This window comes from Cannabis sativa, chromosome 7, assembly GCF_029168945.1.
Source record: "Cannabis sativa cultivar Pink pepper isolate KNU-18-1 chromosome 7, ASM2916894v1, whole genome shotgun sequence".
Lineage (NCBI taxonomy): Eukaryota > Viridiplantae > Streptophyta > Magnoliopsida > Rosales > Cannabaceae > Cannabis > Cannabis sativa.
In genome coordinates, this window is record NC_083607.1 from 44,338,330 (window position 1) to 44,344,864 (window position 6,535).

Sequence of the window (6,535 nt, forward strand, 5' to 3'; positions counted from 1 at the left end):
GGAGACTTGTCAAAATGTGTTCCCTCAACACCCAAGAGTACAACATAGGTGAAAGAAACCATTTCCCACCAAGGAACAAGCCTAGCCAACCTGTGCCATCTTTGTGCACAAATAAATGGCACAGGTCGGCCACATCAAATGGGGATATGATTTCTTGCCAAAAGTACTTTTTCATCATCAACATGTCAAAATCAAGAGAGAAAAACCACCAAGTTGTATAGAAACCACTTAGTTGACCACTGCCATCTTTGTGGCATAAAAAGTGGCAGAGGTTATCCACATCTAAGAATGAGGAGTTTCTTTGGAAAGTGTATTTCTAACATCAATGTATCAAATAAAAGTGAGAAAAATCACCCAAGGGTGTACAACCCTTATAGGTAACCATTGTCATCTTTTTGGCCAAAAAGATGGCGGTGCTCTCTTCACCAATTGGCCAAGAACCAATGTGACCACAGTGATTTTTTAGCGTCCATATGACTAAAATAAGCAAGAAATACCATCCAAGGCTTCCCATAAGCCATGGCCAACCACTGCCACCTTTTGGCACCAATTGGTGACAGTGGTCTCCAATTAGGGTTTTAGACGTCAAAATTAGGTTTTGGGGTCCCGGGACCCCAAAAATATGGTTCACCATAAAAAATTCAAAAATTACCTTGAGGGGTCCGAGTACATGCACAACTGAAAATTGCCATTTGGACATGGCAGAGCTCACATTTTGAGCAAAAAAGTACATACTACCCTTCAGTAAATAGGGCATAACTCCCTTAATTTTTATCAAAATTACATAGTTCAACTTGCATTGGAAATATCTTTTCAAGAAGGATATATGTGTCTCTCATAGTCATAGCTCAATTCTGAAGTTATCGAGCTCAAAATTAGCTCACAAGACAGGCTGATACACTTTACTCGAGAATTGAGCGATGTAATTAAGTGTGAGATGTTAGAGAGCTATGCCACAACCCATGTGGAATCATATGCGAGAAGTGCCATCCCAAAATACCTCTTTCCAATACTTCTCTCTAATTTCATGAATTTCAAGCTTAGAGGTGACATCCCTTGTCACTGCTCTCTAATTTGGTATATTCTAGCCGAGAATAACCATTTTCCTAATGTTTGTGGGATATTGGTCTAGGAATAAGAGAGATTTTTGTACATATTTATTTATTTGTAATTTTTATTCATGATTGGAAATAAGATACGGGATTTGAAAGTGAGACACACTGACATTTGGGGGATCATTGACAAACCCTAAGCCTATATAAAGATAGTGATAGGCAAGTTATAGGGGATCAATTGCTTGCTTGCTGGACGGCTGCTAAGAACATTTCACCCATTGATATTTACTTTCTTCATCTTTTTTCCCAAGTCCTTCACACTTTGTCGACACTAAGCCTCCATTACTCAAACACTATTGATATACATAGTTGCCAAAAACAAGAGACCATTCTCATTTCTTGCTTCCATTGGTGTATTGTTCCCAAGAATATTAGCACCACCATTATTATCAAGTTTATGGTATTGGGTCTCCCGTGAATCTTTTACCCATAAGCTTTGATATCAATTTCGCATAGAAATTTCTTTTTGTAGTATTATCCATACACTCTTGTGAACATAACACCAGTGTCCTTTTTATTTATTGTAATTTTATTTAGCCAACTCAATTCATTGCATTCTTCTTATTTTTTACAATCTTCTTAGATCAATTAACGAAAAACTGCGTCTGCAAATATATTTACTTAACTATCTTAATTATTCACTTAATTATAAAAGTGAGTAATTAATTCGTTGTTTGGTTTGTTTTTTTAGAGAGAAACCCTATTGGAAGGGATAGTGATGGCTACAAGTGAAATACGGTGACGAGAACATCTTTGAATATGATCAAGTGACGACTATAGGTGAGATACAACAATGATAGCAATTTTGAATAATATAGTTTTCTAGATTTATCAATTGTCTTTTGTTTTTTTTAATATATAGATCTCTATTTTGTGTGATGATAATTCTATTTCTAATATTTTTTTCACTATAACATTTGATAAATAACTTAATATCTAAAATATACCATTAGAATTTTAAATTTGATTAGTTACAATTTTTTCTACTTTCTCATTATTAATTAATGGATTTTATTTTGTACATTTCTTATATATAAAAAAAAATCAAATTTAATTATGTATAAAAGTAAGTAGTTAACTCATTGTTTGATTTGTTTTGTATACACAACAAACATGTTGGGAAGGATAGTTAACTACAATTGAGATATAACGATAACAACACCTTGAATATAATGTTGACTAGAAGTGAAAGAGATAAAGTGATGAGAACGGTTTTGAAATTAGGGGTGTTCATTAAGTATCCGATCCAATTCAATTCGCACGATCCAATCCAATCCAATCCGCAAAATGCGGATATCTGCACTTGCGCGGATTGGATTGGATTGAAAAATCTAAAATCTACACTTGTGCGGATTGGATGTTGTTTGACCTCAAAAAGTAATCGATACAATCCAATCCACACTTAATTATATATATTTTTAAAAAATGATAATATATAATATATATTAATTTTCTAGTAATTTTTTTTAAAAAAAGACACAAACTTCTAATTTCTTAATATTTTTAGTAATATATTGAGTTGGTATATTTTATTTGTTTTATAATAAAAAACACTTAGAAAAATTATTCTTATTCACATACACATAAATTTAAATATATATACTGTAAGCCCAAGTTCTTGTCTAACCTATCTTTTTCATATTTAGATTGATTTTATCTTGATTTAAGCTTGAATATAAAAAGAACAAAATCAAAGATTCAACACCAGAATTTTACAAGCTTCAACTGCACTGAGAACACATCTCAGCCGACTAGTGCTTGGGTTCCCCGAACCAGGGTAAATTCATCCACTAATTCTCAAAGGTTCATATTACAATTTCCAATTCTCTCTAAAGGAATCAAATACAACCTTAACAGCAATTAGTAATGAATTACCAACAACAATCAAGAACACTGATTGTTAATGCACAATCCCTTGTGCTGCAATTGAGCTCTTCTTCAACATGTCTTTAACCTGAAATCCCTTCAGATCTGATGATGAAGATGACACTGAACTCCCTTCAGTTTGAACTCAGCAATTCCAGATTCAGATCATTCCGCCATTGATGAACATCCTCAAGCTCCAAGATCTGACCTGCCATGAAACATACAGAAGAAACAAGACGAAAGAAACGTAATCCCAAATCTCCGATCAAAAGTTAGTCAACAAAATACCCAGAAATCGTATTTATACCCAGTTGAACCAAGAAACCCGAAATAGACAGCTGTTACCATCTGAACAATTAAAACCTAAAATATCTTTGCTGACGTGGACTAACACTAATAGTACGAACCCTAGACAAAACACTACGAGTCCCAGACGCAACTGGAATGCTACTGGACATAATTTGTCACTACAGAAAATAATAGTTCTAACAATCTCCCCCTTGACAAATTATGGTCAATGACAACAATACCAGTGCGAAACAAAGCAACCATTAAAATATAACAGAGTCTAAACAAACAGAAAAGGAAACACTTTAAACAACCAAACAACAAATGCACCACTACCACTTTACACACAAAGGATAAGTATTTCTCCCCCTTCATTGAGCATAATCCATGTCAAATTGTCCCCCTAAGAAAATAAGAAGTTTATCAACAAGCTCCCCCTGAATGGCGACAGAAAATGCAACATAGACTCCTCATTGCAAAGAAATTCCAAAGTATCTATTACAACATTAAAGAAGAAACACAAACCATCTCACAACATGACCTAAAACATATGGATATTAGATATAAAAAAAATGAGAGATTGACTAAGCAAAACAATCAGATCACCACAATATTACGAATGATGCTACAAATGAGATTTATTTTTATTTCAATCAAAAACATGCCAAATGATATATCTCAAGAATTAACATGTTCAACTTGTAAAGAGGAAACACAATGAGTGGCCTAATCAATTAACAAGTGAGCAATGATCATTTGAGCAAAGAACAAATTCATTCAACTTCACAATGAGCCATACTTAATAAAAAGATGAGACAACTTCTACCAATCCACATATTCACACACACTTGAGAAAGACAATAAACAAGGAATTTTTTACAGGATTTTGAACCAAGATTTTTCTTCAGTGTGTGCAAGTGACCTCATGTGAGAACATTGGCTCACTCTCTCAAAATTTTTATTAAGCTGCCCATTTTTTTTTTTTTTTGCCTTTTTTTATCTTTAGACACTCCGGCTCTTTCTTTTGCAACCAGCTACGGCTTTCACTCTCCCTCAGAGATGTAGCCGTCCTCTTTTAATCAGAAATACTAATATAGAAGGAGCATACTACTTATTAGTAAATGGACTAAAGAAAGCTCTTCCCATTACATCTAAAAGAGGTAGCCTTTTTAGCTGGGAAAAATAAAGGTTCAAAAGATCCTGAAAAATTCACCTATTTAGAGCTTCCTCGATAGAACAGGAGAACCTGTAGATGGGACATGAAGTGCCTCATAGAAAAAAATGATAGCAATCAAGGCTTAGCTGAACAAACAGAGAAAGATAATGATCATATGCCACAACCAATTAATCAGATAGAACACATAAAAAAAAACTTCCCAAGTTTCACACATTAATATGAGAATTCAAGGCTTTATTAAACAAAAATCCAAGAGAGCATCAAGAATAATATGTGATTATCCAATGTATTTTTACTCAACCAATTCAAAAAAATGATATCCGTTATCTATATATTTTGAGTCAACGTGCATTTTGAGAAATGTTTGTGGAACTTTCATTATCACACATGAAGACACATAAACAAGCAATGAGGAACACTAGACAACATATCATGTGTGTATCATATTTCTTTTGAAGCAATGGAGTACGATGTACAACATGATCAAAACCAGCATACACTAGGACAAAAACATCATCATTTCTTTGTTTAAACCCAAGATTCAACAGTATAAGGTTTAGAAGACCATACCATAGCACTAATAATAGTGAATGAGCTCTTGAAAGACGAGGTGATGATTTAACACTCTTATTTCTTTTGGTTAAAACTTTTGGAATAGCAGTAAAGTCTCCAATATCTGATTTATCCAATGATGCACTATTACATAGGACAGCATTGTCCAACAAATAACTACCATCACTAGATCTCTTCCCTGTTAAGACTGAGCACCCATCAAATGAAACTAAACAATGAGTTTTAGAAAAACTTACAGTGTAATTTGCATCACAAAGTTGACCGATGCTTATCAGATTTGCCTTGAGTCCTTTCACATACAGTACTTCAGTAAGAGGTGCAGCTCTACTCATCACCAAGTCTCCTTTTCCAATAATATGGCCCTTATTTCCATCACCAAAAGTGACAACTCCCTCCTTTGCTTCTTTGTAATTGACTAACAATTTCTTGTTGCCCGTCATGTGTCGAGAGCAACCACTATCTAAGTACCACTGTCCTTCCAAAATGCAGACAGTGAAACTTGAGCTACCAACCCAACATTCGATTCACGATCAGCCCTCAATCTCCACTCACATTGAGATCCTTCCTTTTGAGTTTTATTGGGTTTTTGAAAACTCATAGGTCGATTGATCATAGCTTTCAAGTAGTTCTGCAGCTTATAGCATCTGGGTCGAATATGACCCCTCCTGTTACAGAAGTGACACACTGGGATGAATCTCTCCATCTGAGATATATTCTCCGGGGCAATTCTTCTTCCTTCTAACTTCACCTTGGTAGGTCCAGATGGAACATGGAATTTTCCAGTGGGGTCTGAGGACTGAGGTGTCGAGGGAAATGATGATTGCTTGTCATCCTTTTTGTCTAGGTTGATCACTGGTGTAATGGACTCTTCTACCCCCAAGTTATCTCCTTGCTTATACAACATCTTGTATCCGATAGAGGTTCGATCACCATAAGGTTTTTGAAGTTGAAGAGTTTGATTGATGGCAGCCGTTCCTGGAGGGATAAACTCTAAAGCCTGTTTAGCTTTTATGAGTTCAGCTGAAAGCTTGTAGATCTCATTGTCCTTCTCATCAAGAAGTTTGTTGAGATTCTTAACAGTGCCCTCCAGCTTGACTTTTTCAGACTCTATCTGCTCCTTGGCACTATTCAGACCTCTAATCTGCTTGGTCATATATTCCCATTGAGCAAACATCTCTTCATATGCCTTTTCTCTTCCATTACTGTCGACTTCAGACAAAGTGGAGACTCCATCATCCTCAGATTCAACAGACTGATGACTTTGAGCCATGAAAGCCACAACCTGTTTATCCTCATTAGAACTTTTGCTTGCAATAGAGTCTTTTTCTTCGTCACTATCGCTCCAGGTGGCAATAAGGGCTTTCTTCTTTTTGAGAGTGTTAGCACACTCGGCCTGAATGTGTCCGAACCCATCACATTCTCTACACTGAATGCCCATGCTCTTATTGTCACTTTGGGTTGCGGCCTGTGCCGAAGTTCCCAAGAGGATTTCTTTTGGAAGCATTTTTCTTACCTT